The 23,487-nt window shown below is 43.9% G+C and overlaps 1 pseudogene; it reads right to left on the bottom strand.

Annotated features, from left to right (window-relative positions):
* Positions 1 to 10,531: 10,531 nt before the first annotated feature.
* On the bottom strand, positions 10,532 to 14,757 carry LOC125532868 (annotated as a pseudogene).
* Between the last annotated feature and the right edge of the window lie 8,730 nt (positions 14,758 to 23,487).

Genomic DNA, 23,487 nt, shown 5'->3' with positions numbered 1-23,487 from the left:
TTCTCTTGTGTTTGTGTTCCGAATGATTCAGAGGACTCGTTCAGACGGAGAGGCACGGACGAGAAGCCCATGGTAGCATACTTTAGTATTAGGCAAGGTCACAATCATGCGTTTATTGCGCATAATCGATGATATTACATAGAGTCATGCTCGCCTGCGAGACTCTATCAGACGAAGATGCACGGGCGTCTAGCCCACAGAACTGAACCTTTGTCTTACGCACAGCCAGGGGCGTTTACACTGTGAGGCACGGAATTGCCTATATGAGAGACGCTAATTTTAAAAGCTCATTTCCTTGAATTTAAAAGCATAGACGTTAAGTCCATACAGACACGGTTCAGTATCGAGTTGTGTCATGCTTCTTTCTTGATAAAGACGTCGACATTCGTGGCTATCTGTGTTTCAGCGACAAGGGTCACAAGCACGAGCATACATCCCTCAAAGGCATGGCGTGCTATTATATATAGTCACGCACAAAGGTTTTCTGATCGTGTTCCAAATGAGTCGGTGGACTCGGTCAAAAGGAGAGGCACAGACGTCCAGCCAACTGAGGCATGGTTCGTTCCTACCCGGAGTGACGTTGGTGCGTTTATTACGGAAACCTAGTAGAATCGGGCAATTGTCCTTGTTACAATTTTTTTCGTTGTAAGATTTTTAACTCAAATGCATGAAAGGCAACTTTGTATGTTTAGTAGCATCACGATCCTTTACGCATGAAGACGACTTTTTGTGTGTTAGTGTTTCAGGTCACAGGCATGGTTGTCAAACTAACAAAGGCATGACCTGTAATTATCCAGAGTCGCCTTGGTGTGTCTTTGTGTTCCGAATGCATCCATTGACTATGTTACCAGGACAGGCACGGTCGGGATGGCGATGGAGGCATGCTTGTGTTCTGTGCAGGGCCACGTTTGTCCATTGATTGCGGATACACAACGTTTCAGCGCGCGTCTCCACGTATTCGGATGTGAACGCCATGTGGCGCCGCCACGGAAACCCAAGGGTCCGACGGACGTCTCCTCCGGTGACACCAGTCTGGCTCGTCGCCAGAGGCCAGGATCCGGCTATTTAAGGCGGACTGACGGCATCTCAAAACCCTAGCCACACCCTCCTCTTTCTTGGACTGTCCAGATCCACGCCACAGATAGCGGCGCTCGCAGGTGGCGCGATCCTAGAAATGGAGACGGAGATGGAGGTCTACTCCTGTGCCCCGAACACCAAGAGGGAGAGGCTCGCGCGACCGGCAACGCCTTCCTCTGGTGGTTTGACAGTAGCGGCTGGAAGCGGCGAGGGTGCGTCTACCGGATCCGAGGATCAAGAAGATCAGCCTGGTCCCGACCGCATCAGCGACCTACCGGACGGTGTCCTCGGTGAGGTCATATCCCGTCTGTCCACTAAGGAAGGCGCTCGCACTCAAATCCTCGCACGTCGGTGGCGCCCTGTTTGGCGCGCCGCTCCTCTGAATCTGGACTGCCGTGAGATCCATGTCCCACGTCTTTTTAACCCTCTAGATGAAGTACATTTCGAGTTGGTCACCGCGAGCTCCGCCACACCGGAGGAACTCGTCCGCGTAACATACACTGGAACTTTTTTTAGAGGAGAACATGTCGGTGAAGATAATTCCTATGATGATTCGTACCTTCCAGAGGCCATCCTCTCCGGGCGTCAGAGTGCAGTTCGCCGCCTCTGCATTTCGGCGTCCTACCTCGACTGCAGGCACTCCATGGTCGATGACTGGCTTCGATCCCCAAGACTGAACAATCTCTAGGTGCTCGAGTTTTACTACATGTTCCCACCATGCTTGAGACAACATCACATAGGGCCATTCTCATGCCCTTCGCTCATGCCATCACCACCAGCATTAAACCCTTAGATTTCCTCCTCTCTCCAAACCATCGCCTTTGCTCTTTGTAAGTTACCAGACAATTATGTACGGGTGCTTAAACTACCACTGCTCAGGAGACTCTCGCTAATAGATGTTGATGTATCAGACGTCTCATTACAAAGCATCATCAGCTCTACTTCTCCTACACTTGATTCCCTGCTGCTTGTTTGGACAGTCAGGCACCATTCCATCAGAATAAACTCACCTAACCTTATAAGCATCGGCATTTCTGGTTACTATGGTAAAATTGTTATAGAAGATGCCTCGTCACTTCAATGGTTGCTTTGTGATGGTGATTGCAAAAAGTTGCGGGTAGTTATCACCTCTGCGCCTAAACTGCAGGTCATGGGCAAATCATCTAATATTTTCTGTGAATCCGGCATCACAAATGACCGTATAATTATTCAGGTACTACCTTTCAACAATACTTTCACCTCCATTCATTGGTACGAACAAGTTCCATGCTATTCAACCTTTACTCTACTAATATTGTGTTTTACTCTACATGAAGTGTTTGCCGACAGTCAGCACATCCACAGCGGTTCATTCTATCAAGACGTTGTGTGTCAGCATGGATTATGACCTGCGCGCAGTCTTTTCCTTGGTGGAACCTTCCGAAGCTTGGAAAACTTGTATATCGAGGTGATGCTTCTCACACAGATTGTAAAACACATACCATGCATGGTGCAGAACTCCAGTCAACAAAAGGAAAACTTGTATGTAATGGAAAAAGGTGTATATAGTCATGGACGAGTATTAGGACAAAACTAAAAAGAAAGCTTTTATTACTACAAAGGTTATAGACTTATTCCTTCCAGCAGAATCACTCTTTATCGAGCTTAACCATTTCAAATATTCATGTTTATTCAGGAAATAGCCCCTAATGAAGAAAGTCTTGCGAACGACTGTTCTTGAAAGCACCATCATGACGTTCGTTTGAAGTCACTGACGCTGGAAAGCTATGTTCAATGTGACAAAAGCATTTGATTTGCAACATTCTTTATTCTCAACGCAGCACAACTGCAGACTATGAGGATCAAGTTTCTTCTTCAGGAACACTTCACGAAAGAATTCTACAAACAGCAACAAGACGTGCTTCAGTGGGATAAAAAGGCTTCTAAACATGCTTGCCTTAGGTTGTCGCCAAGTTGCAACCACAGGAACTTGGATCTAAGGCACGCATGTGTTGAGCTCCTGGATTTAAAGGATCCATTCATTTGTAAGTGCTGAAAACAGTGCTGGAGTTAGATGTTCCCGCCACTTTCCGGTTTTGGAATTTACGTAGGTGTGCTGAAACAATGCTCGTACCTTTTTTGCTCAATCTGTAACCTTACCAACAGAGAACTCGGTATTTCGGTAGATGGCTAAACGGTCTTTTGCTCATGCCGTACATTTCATTAACTAAAAGGGCTTCAAGTCTCTGCATCCACGGCTATGTACATTTGTGACTTTCTGTGTTTCAGTGATAAGGGTCACGGGAAAGGGCGTCAAATCCGCAAAAGGCATTGTGTGGTATTATATATATAGTCATGCTCGCTTGTGCTAGCGTTTGTGTTCCGAATGATTCAGTGAACTACGGTTTGTGAGCAAACACACAGACGATAATGACTTCGTAGAAAAGTGATTTGAGACGCACTGTTCTACCTGTCACACAGGCACGACCATGGCAAACGCACGGTTTGCCACGAACCACACAACGGCCGTGAAGTGGTACGATGGGACACAGGCACGCCCGTGATTCCACGTGCTTCAGTAGCACGTAAAGACGTAATTCTTTCCCAGGAAACGGTGGAAACCTACTACCAAGCACTATATGCATTTGTAAAACAGAAAGCAAACACAACCGTGACCCGTTGTGTTTGAAATCGTTGCATCACAGAAGCATCACAAGCACGGTTATGCACACGAGGTATGGTTAGGCACAGTGCAGGGACATAATTGCAGATGTCACCGTTGTTGCATGTTTTATAAAACCACGGTCTTGCAATCTTTCTGTTTTAGTGTTTCAGTAATTAGGGTCACAGCCACGGGCGTCGAATCCAGAAAGGCATCGTGTGTTATTAAATAGAGTCATGTTCACTTGTGTTTGTGTTCCAAATGATTCAGTCGACTCATTCAAACGGAGAAGCACGAACGAGCAGCCTATGAAGGCATACTTTAATATTAGGTAGGGTCACAATCATGCGTTTATTGCGCATGGTCGATGGTATTACACAGAGTCATGCTCGCCTGCGAGACTCGATCAGACGAAGATGCACGGTCGTCTAGCCCACGGAACTGAACCTTTGTCTTACGCACAGCCACGCGCGTTTACTCTATGAAGCACATAATTGCCTATACGAGAGACACTGGTTTTAAAAGCTTATTTCTTTGTATTTAAAAACACAGACGTGAAGTCCATAGACACGATTCTTTCTTGATAAAGTCTCTGCAGCCATGGTTATGTGCGTTTGTGACTTTCTGTATTTTAGTGATAAGGGTCATAGACACGGGCATCAAATCCACAAAGGCATCACATGGTATTATATAGAGTCATGTTCGCTTGTGTCTGTTTTCCGAATGATTCCATCGACTCGTTTAGACAGAGAGGCACGAACGAGAAGCCCATGGAGGCATACTTGAGTATTTGGCAGAGTCACATTCATGTGCTTACTACAGAAACATAACAGAATTGGATTAAGATGTGAACCCTCACTGTTTACTTTGTGAGGCAATCAATGACCGATCCAAGAGACACTGTCCTTAAAAACACGGGCAAGAACTCTCTGCAACCATGGTTCTATACCAAAGAGCCACTGTCAAACGCATGAAAGTCATGCAACGAGGGCCACACAACTAGTACTAGAAAAAGCACTTTATCAGCTGGCGTTGCTCCTTTTCTATGCGCACAGTAGGGTGGCTGTGAAAGGCACGTTATACAAGCAGAGAACGAAAATCACAATGCTAGGACAAGGGTCAAAAGCAAGGTTGTGAGTCTGCAGTGTCACGACTAGAATCCTCGAGGCGCATTTCGGTGTGGCCTGCTGAGTATAAACTTGGTTGTGCGGTAACCAGAAGCACTACATAACGCCTCGCAAAAAAGGTTTGGTTCACTGTTGTGGTGGCTCTATATGCTTTCAGCTCTTTTCATCTCGCCTGCTGAGTAATAAAAATACCTAAACAAGCAAAATTTGTTATGCTTACATTTGCTTTGTTTCTACAACTGCACCAAATAAACTTACAAGCCGTTTTTTATAACCACAGTACGAGGACCAGAAACAGTGCAAGGCACCCATCAGTGCAAGGCACCCATCACCATATATAAGACAGGCAACATGCAAGTCAACCATCATGCAGCTCTATCTGCAACACAGGCACGGTTGTACATCCATTGTGTGCATGACAGGTACATATATAAGATAGGCACCGTCGTACATACAACACAGCACAGTTACACATGCAGCATTTTAAATCTACTTTATGTCTCTTAACCTTGGTGCCACAGCATTTTACGGTCCTTCGGCCATACAAAGCCGCAAAACCACACATTTCCTTCATGACTGCACGCAACACAAAAACAAACAAGCCTACACACGATGCAAAGACTACAATGGTAGTCTGATAAAGTTTACATAAAACCCAAGTTCAAAAGAATGCAACAACAAATAACTCCATACATCTGGACAACTAACACAAGGCCTGATTTCAGCATCCACACCTGAACGGAACCGTCAAATCCAGGTGTTCAAGACTCCTCATTCTTAAATGCGGACGCGCGTGGCTGCAACTTGATGATAATCTAAGACGTGCACGTTTAGAAGCCCTTCTATGCCACTCCAGAACCCTTTGTTGCTTTTCGTAAAATACTCCCGTGAACTCTGCGGGAGGGGAGGTAAACTTAATGGTCATGGTCTCCAGATCCTTTGCACTAAGAACAAAGAACATCGCAAAGTCAGCGTAACTCCCAGAGCGAACATAATCTTCCAGCGATACTGTCTTCCGACAAAGGTCGTGATGTTTGATTAACTGCCGGTACTTACGACGCCATTTGTTTTTTTCACCAAGAGAAATCAACGATCCCTAAAATATAAATGATAGGTTGAAAATACTTAACGTCTATAAAAAGAGATACAGACCATCAAAAAACCAAATGCAACAATTAATTCTACCACCTTCGTAACAAGAAGTTAGACATAGACTTGTTTATATATGGATGTATACAACAATAAATCATGTGTAGGTACGGGAGCATCAATTTCAGTCAAAATTAAGACAAGCATTTCAAAAAGGAACGAGTACTAGAAAATGCAAATTTCTGAAGATCATCACCTCAATAAACAAGTTCTCCAGTTTTGGAAAGCATTGCAACAAATCAACGACAATGTCCACCTTATAATCAATATATATAAGCAAGGTCTTGACAGATTGACGCATTGCTGTTAGACTGACTGCCTTCAAACCCTTGATGAAAATTAACAGAAGATGAATCACAAAACTAATAGCATAAAGGTTTGATGAAATAAAACTTGTTTCCTCACAAATAAAGTTAAGCTGGAAGTATCACAAAAACTCAATACCTCAAGACACGTCAGACGACATGGATACGGTTCAGACGGAGAGATAGCGGTTACCTCCAAGTCCTGACTCTGCATGAAGAATACAACAAAGACCATCAAATTAATAAAACAAGCAGTGGAACAAGTACAGCTATGTTCCAGTATTAACGAAAGTCAGTGCCTCAAGACACTTCGAGGGAGACACAAACACGAATTCAGCCAACGTCTCCAGTTTAGGTGCAGAGACAATGGTTATCGAACAGTCTTCAACCAGACAATCAACAATCAACCGTCGAAGCGAAGGGGCATCCTCAACAACGAGTTCCCCGTGTGGACAACAAATGCCAATGCTTACAAGGTTAGACGAATTTATTGTGACATGATGACCTCCTCTATTGCAAACAAGCAGGAGAGACTCAAGTGCAGGGCAACTAGTGTGGGTTATGCTTTGCAGCAACGTGTCTGATATATCAACAGCCACAAGCGAGAGTCTTTTCACTAGTGGTAGCTTAAGCGTCCCTACGTAATTGTCTGCTATTTGGCAAAGAGCAAAGCCGAGGGTGTGGAGAGAGGAGGAAAACCGAAACACGGACTCCGGTGCCAAGGGCGTAGTTGAAGTGCATAGATCCAATAGAGTTACCTCTTGCGTCAGAAATTCTGGGAAGAGGTAATAGAACTCAAGAACCTGGATATTGTTCAAATTCTAGGATCGGAGCCAGGCATCAACGATGGAGGGCCTGCACTGTAGGTAGCATGCCAGAATAGAGAGGCGGCTAACCAAGCCAACATGGCCGGACAGAATGGATTCCGGAAGACTGACAACAGGATTTCGACAGAGCCGCGTTCCGGAATAGCATTTGCGAACGGGCTCCTTGGTGAAGGCGCACAGATGAGAGATGGTCTCGATATGAACTTTTTCACCATTGTTAAAAAGACGAGAGTCAGAGATCTCGCGGCAGTCGAGGTTCAGAGGAGCGATGGGCCACAAAGGACGCCAGCGACGTGCGAGGATTCGAGTACGGATGCCATCCTTGATGGGAAGACGGGAGATGATCTCACCTAGGACGCCGTCGGCGAGATCGCTGATGTGGTCCGCACGACATCCCTCTTCTTCCTCATCGAATCAGGAGGGAGCACGGTCGCCGCTTCCATCCCCTCCGATGACCAGCACACCACCAGGAAGCGGCGTCGCCAGTGGCGCCACTCTCGACCTCTTGATGCTACGAGCAGCGCTTTCCATCTCCACCTCCGTTGCTGGGGTGGCGCCGCCCACGACCAGTTCTCACCAAGGAGGATCTGCAGAGATGGATTACAGCCTGTCAATCCACGTGAGACGCCTTAAATACCCATGAGGGGGAGCGGAGGGGTCCAGATTAATTACTTCTTCTATTTTCCTTTCTGACAGGGGGGCCCGGGTTAAGTACTACTCGTACCAACTCAATGGTAGGTGACTGCGGAGATAAGCGAACTCGAACCGCTGACATCCGCCACAGGGTAAACCACCGCCTCTCAGGCCTCCCCGACGGGTTCTACCACAGAGGCCAACGATAGACAATAACTCCCCCTCGAACACAGCTTACAACTTTCATCGTACTGTGCTCTCCAAAGAGCAACTCTTCTCAAAATCTCAAAACAAAAGGTGCTGAGTTGGAATCCCATTCTAAGGATTCTTGTGGTTCCGGGGAATCCAGTTACAGCAGAACCAGGAACGGGGAGCTCAAGTCACCAAGAAGTTCCCGAAACTTGGTTTAGTATTAAGGTTCTTCTCTTCCAGCATTTAGTATTCAAGTTCTTCTCTTCCAGCCCCTGGCCCGGCGTGCCCGTCCGTGTATTAATTATTTATTACGGCACACATTCAATAGAAGAATCTTTTTGACGCCGGAAGCATGGTTCTACAGTCATCTTGCCTCTACGAGCAGCAAAATTTTCCACGGACACGTTCACATTTAAGTCAATAGAAGATTCAAGGCCGTGCCTCTGCTTTGCAAATGATTCTGCTGAAACACTCCTCTCACGGGTTGTCACGTACCAGACACACAGTACGGCTTGGCATTGTCACGTACCAGACACACGGTCCTGCCTTTGGCATTGTGACACACTGTTCTACGTGCCACACATGCATGTACAATAGTTCGTGTCTACGTTCGTGTCTCTTTGTGTTCCAGATGACTCCATTGACTCTAACACCAGGAGAGGCACGGTATGGAGGCCCAGAGAGGCATGCTTGCATTTTACGCGGGATCACAATTATCACAGGCACGGGCATGAAGCGCGTAGAGGCATGGTCTGTGGTATTACATAGAGTCACGCTAACCTTAGTCTTACGCATAGCCACGGGCGTTTACTCTGTGAGGCACGGGATGGGCTATACGAGAGACCCTGTTTTTAAAAGTGTATTTCCTTGTATGGGCATAAGCACGTGCATACAGCATAGAGGCACGGGCGTCTACTCTGTGTTTTAGTGTCAAGGGTCACAAGCACGGGCATACAGCCCTCAAAGGTCGTCTAATTACATAGTCACGCACACAGGTTTTCTAATTGTATTCACAATGAGTCGGTGGAGAGGCATGGTTTATTATTACCCGGAGTCACGATTGTGCGATTATTACGGAAATCTAATAGAATCGGACGACTGTCCGTGTTACAATTGTTTTCTTTGTAAGATTTTAAATCAAATGCACGAACCGTCAAGTGTGTCAGTGTTTCAAGTCAGAGGTCACCTTTGTGTCTCTTTGTGCTCCAAATGCATCCGTTGATCTATAACCAGGAGTGGCAAGGTAAAGCTCCTCAGGGAGGCATGCTTGTGTTTTACGTAGAGTCACATTCGTGCGTTAATTGCGGAAACCCAACGTACGTGTTACAATTAAGTCACTAGAAGATTCAAGGGCGTGCCTCTGATTTGCAGATGATTCTGCTAAAACGCGGACAAAACCAAGTGAATGAAGTGATGGCAGAACCACGGCTTTTCAAACACGAGACACACGGTCCTGCCTTCGGCATCGTAAAGCACTGTTCTACATGCCACACACAGGCACGGCCAAGATTCCACGTGCCTTAGTAGCAACAGCAAACACCGTGAACCTACTGCCAGGCACTATATCCATTTGTAAAACAGAAATGCAACCACAACTGTGACCCATTGTGTTTGAAATCTTTGCATCACAGAAGCACCGCGTGAAGGCACATGAGGCACGGTTGGACATGCATCGCAAGCACGGTTATTTGAACTACTTACAGTCATGCATAAATAACAGAAAGAACATGCGTTAGAACAGGCGAGGCACAGTTACCACGAAAGCCACGGTTATGTAGCCCTAGAAGCACGACCGAGATTCTGTGCTTAAAAACATTTTCGTTCCATAACGGCGGGCGTGACCATGCAACCGTGAGAGTCACGGTTGAACACTCACCGGTGGCATGGTCGTGGCTGCCTGTGCCCTTAGATTAATTTTATCTCTCTGTCACGCAGCAGAGAAGCATGCTTGTATGCTTACAACATCCACGTTCAGAAACCGACGCGGCTGCGGAAAATAACAAGGAAACCTGTGCCTCTGATATCTTCGTTCGCCGAGTAGAAAATACATAAAGAAGCAAAAGACGTTCTTATTTAAATTGGTTTTGTTTCTATAACTGCATAAAATTAACTTACAACCCGTTCTTATAACCACAGCACAAGAAAATAAACAATCCCCACCAATTTCTTGCTATTTAATCGATCCACGTGCGGCCTTGTTTTTGAATGTTCAACAATCCATTCTTCCTTCTCGACCCTTGTGCAAACCCACCCTTCTGCGTAGCTATTCAACCTATTTACCTGTAAAATTAATATTCATACATAAAAACAAAGCGAAAGATTGCGGACATCACTATTTTTTGCTCACGTCCTGTTTAAGCTGAATTATTACCTTCTAATTTTTCTATTCGTACTGTTCTCCGGTACCAAAAAGTCTCCACTCAGACCTTTCCTTTTTGAAAATTCACTGCGCAGATTCCGTGCCTTGTCCCGGGCTTCCCTACACGCATTCTGTGTGCCTGGCTTGTGTGATGTTTGATTCTGGCGTAGAAGCAAGACTTTGGTAAATGATCCCTGCTGTCAGTGGGGTCGTTGGAATTGCTAGCGTCTGATGCCTCCTGGGCTTGGAGTGCATTGTCCTGAGCTGTTTGATGTCCTCGATGGTGTTGTCGGTGTTGTTGGCCATTTCATTGACCTTGCCCTCTTTTCCCGCTGCGATTTCCTATTTTCCTCTTCAATCCTCATCCTCTCCTGCACTTCTGGGTTATCCGAACAGTTTGTTTTCCTCTGACCCTTTTCTCGACAACGGCCGCACTTGGTTGCGGCTTTGTAGCCTTTTCCTTTCTTCTTAGAACCAGCTTTGATTCGATCTCCTTTTTTCATACCCTTTGAGCCACTCGTGGGAGGGTTCTTGAGAGTTTCGACAAGAATGCCTATGTTTGGTTCCTCGGCAAGTGCCGCCATGACTTTTATTTTCATATCTACCGTACACTCACGCAGCACACGGTATGCCTTCTCTTTTCTACATGCATTTGAACAGATATCCGACAACTCAGTGCAAGCGAGGCCGAATCTCATAGTTTCATCGTCTTGTATGGTCATGCTATCACCTTGACTAGTAGACAGAACTTTCACACTCTCTGATAGATTCCTGGTCCATCTGGGGATGACAAAGGATTTTGGAAGTTGATCGATCATGCCTGTTTGGTCCATCACCTTAAGCACATGGCAGCACTGAATGCCATCCCTACTCATTTTCTTGCAGCTACAATTGTATATTTCTTTTTTCTCATCCACGTCTACCCTGAACTCAGACCTGTCAAATTCCTCGCCGGGATAAGGTCTCCACACTTTATCTCTAGGATCAATAATCTTTTTTAAAAAATACTGCCTCCCCTTTGCCAGATCAGAGCACTTGAAGTAGGTCCGGTTCCGTAGCTCCAGCTAGAATTTCCTGAAAATTTCATTCGTGTATACTTGACTTGCTTGTATTTCAATCAGAAAACCCGTCTCTAGTGATGGTGCCTTCTCTTCTGTTCGGTATCTTTTCTTGTCAAGCGTGGCGAGGCAATTTTGCTGAACCGTGTGATACGCCACAACAAACCTTTTTATAGTGTCCTTGCGGTCGACGTAATTCTTCCACATCGAATTCGTACTCTCACTGCGAGTGGTTGTTGACGAGAAAGGATAGAAACAGTCCTTGAAGTAGGCCGGCACCCAAAAATTTCGGAATTCCCATAGCGTGTTCAGATGTTTGTTGCCTTCCGCCTTGTGCAGAGAAATTGCTGCTTTCCAGGCACGCTCAAACTCGTCTTGATCTAGTGAGTTTTTGACGATTCGAAATATATCATCAGACATCCTTGGGTGCTGCGCAAACACTACTGCATTATTTTCCTTCAGGCTCTTCCTAATATGCCACCAGCAGAACCTGTGCCTCGTCCTCGGAAGAGCTTCCTTTATTGCAGTCTTCATGGCCTGGTCCTGGTCTGTAATTATGTATTTCGGCTCTTTACCTCCCATTGCCTCGACAAACATGCTTAGGAGCCACTTGAATGACCCTATTTTCTCATCCTTCAAAAGGCCTACTCCAAATAGGACGGTCGACCCGTGGTTGTCGACACCTATAATTGGTGCAAATGGCAAGCCATATATATTCGTAGAGAATGTGGTGTCAAAAGACACGAACTCTCCATATAGATCATAATTCATCTTACACAAGGAGTCTGTCCAGAACAAGCTGCGCACTACATTGTTCTCTGTCTCTTCCACATGGTGGAATCCCGGCCTCCGCCTCTGCATATCAGCAAACAGTTTCATGGTGTCTGCAATATCAGTGCCGCGCACTCCAGCCCTGTCCCGGCATGCAATGTTAATAACGTCAATCGTGTCGAACATAATTTCTTTCCTCGATTTCCCCATGGCAGCAAAAATCTGCATAACCTTCCTTGGTTCTAACCTCGCCTTCTGCAGCACTTGTATAAAGAATTTCTCCTGAGGTGTCATCTTCTTATAGCATCTCATGAACTTCAGCATCCAATCAGATGGGTGAAGCTCGTGGTTGTGCTCTAGACGCACATTCTTCAGATACCATTTCCTCCTATCTGTATCCCTCTTGGCTATTATTTGGACTGGGCACCTTGTCCGGATCAAGCAGCTGCTCCTTCTCTCCTTAACATGTCTCTCAGTTGTTTTATTCTGCCCTTCCTTGGTGCACTAAAAAACCTGCTTGTCAAGTTGCTGATCATATGTCGATCTTCTGCTTGTTGATCGCTTGGCAGCAAACCCAACCTTTCTAGCATATCTGCAGAAAAAGAAAAAGCACTCATCCAATTATCCGAATACCATACCACCTTCTGGTTCGACCGCTTTGGTGACCTCCTGAATCGTTGGGTATATGAAATCGTTAAACATGTCATCCATTTCTTTCTCTGAAATGGTCGGCGGCGTCGTGATGATTCTGTCTACCGTGTCTTCGTTCGTCTGATCGCATTCACTTCTGACGACATCAGTCTCATCACCAGCCACAGGTCCACTTACAACGGAGTTGCTGCTGCTCTGTTGTTTGTCACGCCCAGCAGAATCGTTTCTGCATGCCACGGCCAAATCCATAAATGAGTCTGCCTCTGCAATGTTGGATTGTGCAATGCCGCTCCCTGTTTCTCCGGCACTCGAGCAACCAAGGGACTGTGCTGCTTCTACCATGCAATCCGTGCTGGCGCTGTACGCTACTTGCTGTTGTGAACGTTGTGTTTCCTTCTAAATGGATGGAGAACTATGACATTTCTTCCCCTCATCTGTTATCCCCTCCGCCAAATCCTGAAGATATGGCAAGAAACAGAATTAGATATCCAGAGCAGCATATGCATTTTTTTAATTTCTAAACAAAAGATTTAAATGACTCATCAGGGCTCATCTGGTATACCAAAACCAGACCCGTGCCTCTTCACCGAGTATAAGCTGTACACCAGAGGCACTGTTCACATCACGAATGTGACCATGCTACACACACATCTACACAAAGAGGCACAGATGTGCTTCTGTTTACACCATACAACCGAAGACGCACAACAACAACCTATATAAAATAACAACTGCACATACAGCCGTACAAGACAGACAGCCGTCCTCCTGTTTTCCACATTACCCTATTCTCCCATAAAACTGTTTGTGTGTTGAATTGAAAAAGCATAGTTCCAACGTCACCTTTGTTTTCCCATGCATCTCTTGTCCAGCCAATCTTGGCGACAACCTCCGTGCATTAGTGATTTCGCTGACGATTTTGAATGCCATCGGAGATCCTTTGGAAGGACCCCTCATGTTGAACGCCACAGGTGATCCTTTCAAAGGACCTTGCCTTATGTTTTCATCAATTCGTGGACTACCGCGATACTTGCTTCCTTCCTCATACACCTGCGTGTGGAAGATACTGCAATTTAAATATACCAGACGAAAACAAAGAAAAAATTGCTCACAAAAAAATATGCATTTTCTTTAAATGTTGTTGCATGTTCGTATATGATGTCACCTGTATTGCTTTCTGATTCTGCTGTATGGTAGAGCTTATTGCTCCTATGTTTGATTTTGTCATTAGGCTCTTCTTGCTTGTGCAAGCCGTACCGAATCCTTGAACACCAATGCTTTTGTTGCCAATGATCCTTCTGCTTGCATCAAAGGAAATTCTGTTACCCTACACCTCTTCATTATCACCGCCTACAAATGCTGGGCCGTCACAACGCCCACTCTGCGCCTTTGTGGGCATCTGTGTCTTCAATCCAAAAAATAATTAGAGGTACGTGCGACTAAAACTTCCACATACGTTAAAACCAGCGTTTGAAATTTTCGTCGTTACCTGGACAATCTGCTTAGAGGAGTCTATGCTGCTTAGAATGCTCCTCTTGGCAGGTTTCTGTTGCACACCATGCTCCTGGTTGGGGCGTTTGCCAAGAACTTGTATCTCACTCTTGACTCTAATTATTCCAGCCCGCATGGCATGTGCGTGTTTGACAGCATCTGCATCCTTGATCTTCTTCTCATTTTGTAGTAATTTTTTTTCTTCCACCTTTCGATACTCAACTGCAAAGTAGATGCACATGATAAACAGATATTACAGCATTTATCCAGGATATATAAATCATTTTTGTTGTTGTTAATGATCTACTATTTGGTGTTCTTAGTGGTGACACCTTGACAGCAAACGTCCCAGGAATAAAAGACCAAACACTAATGTTCAACTACCTTACTATTACCTGCATCCCATAATCCTTGCCGATGTCGTTCAAAGACTGACCATCCCTGTTGTCCTGACCAGATGAGGCACTCCTGAACATCTGCCCCGAAAGAGAGACGTAAAAAATATAAAGGTTATAAACCTACAGTATCAGTGTTAAAACTTTTCGAAGTCGTTATCAACAGAGATATATTTTTAGTTCTATGTAATTAACAAATATAAATATATACATATATTAATTTTTCATTAAACTACAACCTCAACCAAAGTGAGATCCTCTCATGCTAATTTGCATGTGCAACACTTAACACAAAGATAACCATGAAACCTAACAAAAGTAACAACATCGTATTACAAGGACGAGAGGATACAAAACAAAAAACAAATTCAAATCAAAGCTACAGTGTAAAACTAAACAATTTTATTCTATGAATCCTGACCACAACAAATTCATCAACGAGTTGAATCTCGTGTATCAGGAATCGCCACGCAAAAGGTGCGTTGATAAATTTTTTACTAACCTTTGATTGCCGAATCTTATGCGCTGATTGTTCGGAAGTCACACCTTTCTAAATTGTGGAGGGATCTGCTTCCCTGCAGTTTGTCAGCGATCCCCTTCAATGATTTTGAATCTCAGAGAGAGAGAAAAGAGAAAGAGAGAGGGAGAGAGAGAGAAAGAAAGAGAGAGGCTACTTCGTTTTTTTGCGTGCAGGAGAAGAATAACCTGATAGGTGGGGTGAGTTTTGCGACGCATGAGAGATGGACATGTTTTTTGGGCGTGACGAGATGTGGTAGGTCGACTTCACTTGACCGTCCAAGACACTGAGAAGTGGGCTCTCAGTTACTAATTCCTCTAAGTCTCTCACTAACTTGTGGGTTCGGCCTTATATGAGTCCTACGAGGAGTACCTCCATCTGAGGTGTGAAAATGTGGTAGGTGGACTTCAAGCTCATACTGACATGTGGGCTCTCAAATAGTTCCTCCAAGTATTTGACTAACTTGTGGGGTCGTTCGCAGATGAGTTCCAGATCTCTCTCCATCTAGCATTGGTGGCGACAGGCGAGCTCTCCAAAGGAAAGCCAATCCTGATCCCTCCGCAGAGTTCGCTGTCACTGAAAAATTATCGGTCTCCTTCATCTCACTCACCGTGGATCTCCTGTTCAGGTAATCCATTGCATTCTCACCATGATTATGACACCGATTCAACGTTTGAACAAAAAAATTACCGGTGCTAGCAATTCCGCGGGCTTCGTACACACCGCATGTGCACAACACAGCAGGTGGGGCGCGATTTGAATATCGGTTCCGCATCCAATTATCTTCAGCTGGTCCGTGCTCAAACTGTTGCGCCATCTTAACAGCAGAGAGGTTATGGATTTAAAATTAGGACTCAGCTAACCTCACTTTAACCATGCAAACTGCATGCTTGCGCCGTGGTTTTGCTAACTTGAGTTATATCTCCAGCCATGCAAAACTTAAGCACTCGTCTTAGCTAACCAACTAGAGACAGGTCAAATTATTTGTATAGATCCGCAATCTATAGCAGAGATCCAAAGGATTTACGTCTGTTTTTGCAAAGCAGTTACTAACTCATAGTTAGAACCCGTCTTAGCTAACCAGCCTGTTGATGATAGTCTCACATGGACTGCTAACAACTGTCGTACATAGCTGACCTGATAACGATGACGTCTCATGACCTCTTATGTAGAGTTCGATGAGATGGATTCCACCCCATAGCTGTCGGAGACTCAGTCTCAGTCTGTCGATGGCACGGAGATTGTCACCCAAGATTTCATGGTTCATGACCAACTAGAGACAGAGAGACTAAGGATCGAGTTAAAACATGCAGCGCACAAAAAGCTTGTTGAGGAGTACAGGACAAAGAAGCAGCTTGCTGCCTCGAAGTGGGTGTTTTTTATCATGCATCTCGCGTGTGTCGTTGAAATTTCTTTGGAAATCAATGCCTCTCATTTCTAGCTGCATTTTTAATCATGGCTGAAATATTTATCTCTGTTTTGCCGACTCGGCGTTTATATGTAAGCTTCTGCCAGAAAAAGCATGTGGTTCAACAATAAATTTTCTATAGGTCATTTCTTATCTCTGTCTGCAGAGCTACTGCAATGGGTGAATACGAAGAAGAATTAAGCACAAAACTTAGCTTCCAGAAATTCATTTCTGTCAGTGAAAAGCTAACAGAACCACAAAAACAGCTAGTCAGAGATATTGGTTTTGGGTACCTACTTGATCTGTGTTGTCGCGAGCTTCCAAGGTGTTTCGTTCGCTGGCTTGTCCGCTATTTTGATTGCCCTTCCAGGTGTTTCATACTGTCTAGTGGATACAGATTCCTTATCAACTCGTACACCGTGCACCGGATCTTAGGAATTCCACTGGGCGGGCACATTATCCCTAGAAAATGCTCAGAAGCTTTCAGATGTCAGGTTAAGTCTGAAACTCGGTGTGCTGGGCATGCTCCAAACATCGAAGAGTTAACTAATCTCATAACCCCAGAGCTGATAGGAGAAGTGTTTCAACGAGTTTTCGTGATGTTTGCAACAGCGGTATTTCTATGCCCAACGACATATGATTGCGTTAACCCCAACTATTTAGCCGCTCTAGAAGGACCAGCAAGTAACATATCATCATATGATTAGTCCAATGCTGTCACAGAGAAACTAGTGACATCACTCCAGACCTTCAAGGACAAAGGATTCGCAGGCGCCCTGTGTGGCTGCCTCCTGATACCAGTGGTTCGTTCACTAACTTGTACACTTCTTTATACCCACAAGCAGCTACAAGAACATGATTAAATTTTACCTCTTCCTCACTTGTAGATAACGTATTTTGAGTAACTGGATACGAAGATTATGGAGCTGCAACCTGACACTCCTGCAAGACTTGTCATGTGGGACACAGAGGCCATTAAGAATTATGCTAACATAGACAGCCTGTCAACGGAGGACGGAATTTTTGGGAAACACACGGTGAGTCAACTTTTCATCATTTTCCTTTGGCGAACTTTTCGACTCAACATAATGACTTAGCTGCCATATATTAACTTGACTTGACTGTAATTTTTTCCTTCCACATGACAGCTGAAAGACATTAGGCGCACACCTTTCCAACCACCGCCTGGCTTTCAGGCGCCATTTTTCCAAATGAGTCCCAGACTAGAAGCATACATAGAAGAATTTGTGCCTCAAGAAAAACTTTGTTCCGTAAGTGATTTCCAGCTTCTGCACATGATTTTATGCTTCTGCACAAGTCCTATGGTGTTCATCCAGACAGTTTCATATACTACGTTAGCTGTGCTTTTGTGTTAAAACCAGAAGTGCTTCCTATAGGACGTTAGCTGTGCTTCTGTGTTAAAAACAGAAGTGCTTCCTATAGTACGTTAGCTATGCTTTTGTGTTAAATATAAAAGTGCTTCCTATAGTACCTTAGCTGTGCCTTTATGTTAAAACCAGAAGTGCTTCCTATAGGACATTAGCCGTACTTTTGTGTTAAATATAGAAGTGCTTCCTTTAATACGTTAGCTGTGCTTTTGTGTTAAAAACAGAAGTGCTTCCTATAGTACGTTAGCTGTGCTTTTTGTGTTAAATATAAAAGTGCTTCCTATACTACGTTAACTGCGCATTTGTGTTAAAACCAGAAGTGCTTCCTATACGACGTTAGCTGCACTTTTGTATTGAATATAGAAGTGCTATACTACGTTAGTTGTGATTTTGTGTTAAATATAAAAGTGCTTCCTATAGGACGTTATCTGTGCCTTTGTGTTAAAACCACAAGTGCTTCTCGTAGGACGTTATCTGTGCTTTTGTGTTAAAACCAAAACTGCTTCCTATAATACGTTAGCCATGCTTTTGTGTTAAATATAAAAGTTCTTCCTATACTACGTTAACTGCGCATTTGTGTTAGATATACAAGTGCCTCCTATAGTACGTTAGCTGTGTTTTGGTGTTAAAACTAGAAGTGCTTCCTATAATACGTTAGTCATGCCTTTGCGTTAAAACTAACAGTGCTTCGTATAGTACGTTCGCTGTGCTTTTGTGTTAAAACAAGAAGTGCTTTCATATAATACGTTACCCGTGCTCTTGCGTTAAAACTAACAGTGGTTCCTATAGTACGTTAGCTGTAATTTTGTGTTAAAACTAGAAGTGCTTCCTATAAACGTTAGCTGTGCCTTTGCATTAAATATAGAAGTGCTCCCTATAGTACGTTACATGTGCTTTTCTGTTAAAAATACAGGTACTTCCTATAGAACGTTAACTGTGCCATTGTATTAAATATAGAAGTGCTCCCTATAGTACGTCATCCGTGCTTTTTGTGTTAAAACTACAAGTGCTTCCTATAGTACGTTAACTGTGCCTTTCTGTTAAACAAATAAGTACTTCCTATAGTACGTCAGTTGTGCCTTTGTGTTAATTGTAACACGGCTTCCCTACGACGGGAGATCAACCATGCTTAGTAAGGTAGGTCGATTGCGCTCTTTCAAAGAATGTGTTCACCATTATTCATGGACTTTGTTACCCACGCTTTCTGCAGCACACCATGTGTCCTTCTGCGCACATTATTCCATACCCTTTCTGCAATTATTGACACAACGTACAATAGTTCACAAGATATTTTTCATTTTCGGTATTAATAACTTATTTTCATTCTCGGTGTTAATAATATCTGATGGTTTTTCTTTCAATTCCAGGCCAAGATGAAAAATGCCAAAGTTATCAACGAAATGTACACAGAACTTTTCTCGCGGTTTCAACCAGTTCTCGAGAAGAAATTGGAGAAGCTCCTTTCACTTGGTAGGGATCTTAGTGCAAAAGAAACCAAGACTAGAGACCAGGGCGTTTATTGTAACTTGCAACAGGACAACTCAAATGAAAAAGAAACTTTTTCATTGCTCCCTTCAACATATTCTACGCTTCCAAGTTCTAGCACGACAAGCAGTCAAAGTTCTTCCAGCAGTGCCTCAACCAGTGTCCTTCACGCCACATCATACTCCCTGGAAAATTTAAAGGCTTGCTGCGATACCCCTGACCCAGAATCCCAGAATCCGTACGAAAAAGAGCAGTCCCAAATTCGTCTATCTTCACACCTAAAATCATCAACCCAGATTAAGTTGCTACTGGAAGTGAACAGGATCGACCACAACAAAGAGGACATTGATGAACAAGCCAAGATTCATCTGGGAAAGTTCATAGCCATCTGCACAACTGCCTTGATGGCTTGCCGGTCCATGAGCCCTTCATGTCAACAACCGAGATGCTCGAGAGTGGGGCAATTATAATGACAGGTGAAAATTCATCTGAGTGTTCTGTACCGATTGAAACCCAAAAATCTGCTGGAGGATCCGCAGACCACAACTCTCTGACAAACCCACTGGAAAAGCTCTTGGAGGAAACAGCAAAACCTACTGCAATAGAAACATCAGACTCGCACTCTGTGGTTGACAAACAATTACTAACTGATCCAATCCCAGCAGATACACTTGGAGCACCTGTTTATCACGTTGGGAAAACGTCACCAACTACTGCACGGTCCAGCGGTTCTGACAGCGCTCACAACAACTCTTCAACCAACACAAAAAGCCTCACTGTATCCCAGCCTGCACAAAAATCAAACAATGTCACTGAACAACGTTCTTCTTCGCTACAGGAAGATAAGGTCCATCCTGTTTCAACTTTGAGTGACGAGAAGAACATTGCTGAAACAGAACGCACAAGAGCTACTTCCTCCCTTCCTCCTACAGTAGAAGTCCCCAGTGATTCTGCCAGCGGTTCTGGCTCAGTACTGGACACGGGAAAAGCCATTCCATCCACTAGTGATGCTCCACTGGTTGCTGCACCATCTGTCAATGCAGAAGACAATAACATTGCAGAAGGACATGAACAGTGTACGAAGCAACCACCTATTGATCCCACAGACAGCGTCCCTATTACCATAAGCGCACATCCGCCAGAACTAGAACCACAAATGGCACCTCACAAGAGGTCCTTAAAGCAGTCAGAAGATATTATTCCCTGTCAAGTTTTTCTTGTTACAATGATATTATTCCCTGTCAATTGTTTTAGGTCTTAATACCTGTGAGAAAGGAACCACATTTTATCTACCTCATCATCGTGAATCTTGCAATGCGTTGCTTCGAAATTCTATGTCCTTATATCAATTGCGATGGTATAAAGGAACACTCGGACATTGTCATCGAAAACTTCAAGAGAGCTTACCATTCTGCTTACAACAACTATCCTCACACCATGGCCTCCTTTCATGTAAAACCTGTGCAGAGTGTATGTAACTCAGACAGAGAGTAAGTTTCTTTTATCTGTAGCTCTACCTCATTTAAACCATGCATCTTTTTGTTCCACTACACATCCCATAACTACTGTTCACCTTCTAATCACAGACATTAATGCTCTCAATTTTCATGGATGACAGTGCTATTTACACCATGCATTTGATGCCGCTCATTAATATGAATAATAATTCATTTTTTATCAATAATGTAAGTTTACTCTCATTGAGAACACATCAACATACGTTCATCCAAGCCAGCTGAACATTAATTTTTGCAATAAATTTTATTAATTTGCACGGTTATGTGTTTGCAGATCCATGTGAAACCGATGAGAGAACAACTAACTTACAAAATGATAACATCCAACCACAACACGGGCCATGTAATTGAGGCACTGAGCATCGTCCTCGACAAGTACAATATCCGACGCGAAAGAAGGAGAGTTGGAAGAAGATGACTACTGCTTAAATTAGCCTTAATTTAGCTGGAGCCATCCGAACATTGTTTCAGCCAGCCATATCGACTCATATGTAATCACAACAATGTTTCATCTATTTTTGTGTCCGTCCAAGATATCTGCTATGGATACCATTAAACACAGCTGTTCGTTCAAATGGTCAAGTCTTAAATTCCTGAACAACAAACATTTACAAATAAGAATCGTATTTTTTCCAAAAGTTCTAAACATGATATTCAACACATCACATCCTTGCACTAGAACACCACTCACTTCAATAAGACATAATAAAAGAAACAATTGAAACACAGAGGAAAAACACTATCAATACGTAAGCATCTGACTAAGGAGCTAAATGACTCACCTCCAGTAATCCGGATCACAGAGGCACTGTCGTGCCTCTTATCCACGTAGAACGTGCCTCTCTAACCACGGACAACTAAGCTGACACACACAAGTGCGCCACCAGTTAACATAAGACCGTCCCCTCTCTACAGCTTAACACCGGTCCCTCCCCAAGCCAAATGAGTCATGGAAACACGACCGTGACTCAAGTTAACGAAATAAGAACCATCCTCTGTGATAGACGACTAAACTGGAAAAATACCAAAACAGAAGAACGACCGTGACTACAACTGTAAAAGGTCCGTGACCTCACAAGTTTCAACGACGAGTCTCTCTCAGCAAATAAGTGAAAGCAAACATTTCAAAAGAAAGGCACGACCATGCCTTTGAGTAATATCATAGATGTGCCTCTCCGAGCGAACGTGTAAGAGAAAGCATTTGCGAACAACAGACAGAACTCTGACTCAACATAACATAGCACATGCCTCCACTAACTAAACAGCCGTGACTTCACTAACGGAATAACTAGAAAATATTACAGAACATACAACCATGACAGTGACTCATACAAACATAACGCAGTGACTCTCTGAATTTAATACCGAAAGGAAAGATAACGCCTCTACCAAACATACGACAATGCATCCAATGCCTTCACGGCCATGCCTTTCAAAATCAAAGTACCACCACAGTAATAGAAAGACAGAAACGCAACCGTCGATAACACAATACTCCCACAGCAAGTATCACACTGGATTACCGTGCCTAAAACAGAGAACATATACTGAAACAGACAACATATATTGAAACAGACAGCAAAGTGAGAAAATCTGAAGAATCTTAAACACACTCAAGCTCTGCATAAAACCATTTCAAACACACAACCACAACCATATATTCAATATAAAAACAACCGTGCCAAACACGGTACAAACACAAAGGAAAAGTAAAGCCCCTGCCTGACAGTGAAGAAGCTAGCAAACTAATAAGACCAGAGCGTGCCTTGCCTAAAACAAAAACAATGCCTCCCTGAACAAACGACTGTGTGCTACCTAGAATCACGAGAGTGCACATCTGAGTGCTCCTCTTAATACATCTCATCTTATACCAACTCATAGCAACAAATCATAGAGGAAAATATTCTTGAAGGCACCCAATCAAGGAAAACAAAAAGGAACGAAAATAAACTTAAATTTCCAAACTAGTCAATTCCATCCGGTTCAAAATAAAACAACCACAATTACAAATTCATCAGTCTATGTAATACTACCCCATACAATAACTACCAAATAACCAATTCATCACACAATCCATCATGCAAGCACTTCCACCTGGACTACTCCTCAGAAACGACCTCGCCATCTAAGATCAGGAAGACAGCGACGATGCAGGATGTCCCTCATCGACAGAAACCGGCGGTATAGCTCATAGCTCACATACCCTTCCTAAAGGAAAATCAAATTAAAACATGAATATACAAAAGAACAAGTACTGTTCTAGCAACAAAGGCGGAAACTAACGAAAATGAAATCTTCACTTACAGTAGCTCCATATTTCAGGTGATCAAATCTAAGTGGCTTCCAATCCCAGTAGTGACGAAGAAGTTCTGGAAAAGATGACTCCAGCTTCGAATAAGATTCGTCAATGATGGCTCCTGCTAAGTCCTCCATGGAGTCCCTTTCTTTGCCGCCTTTGATCATAAACTTCTCTTGGATGTCGATATGGTACCCTTC

Source organism: Triticum urartu, chromosome 1 (assembly GCF_003073215.2).
Source record: "Triticum urartu cultivar G1812 chromosome 1, Tu2.1, whole genome shotgun sequence".
NCBI lineage: Eukaryota > Viridiplantae > Streptophyta > Magnoliopsida > Poales > Poaceae > Triticum > Triticum urartu.
The sequence above is the reverse complement of the archived record's forward strand: the minus strand, read 5'-3'. Positions and strand labels throughout refer to the sequence as shown.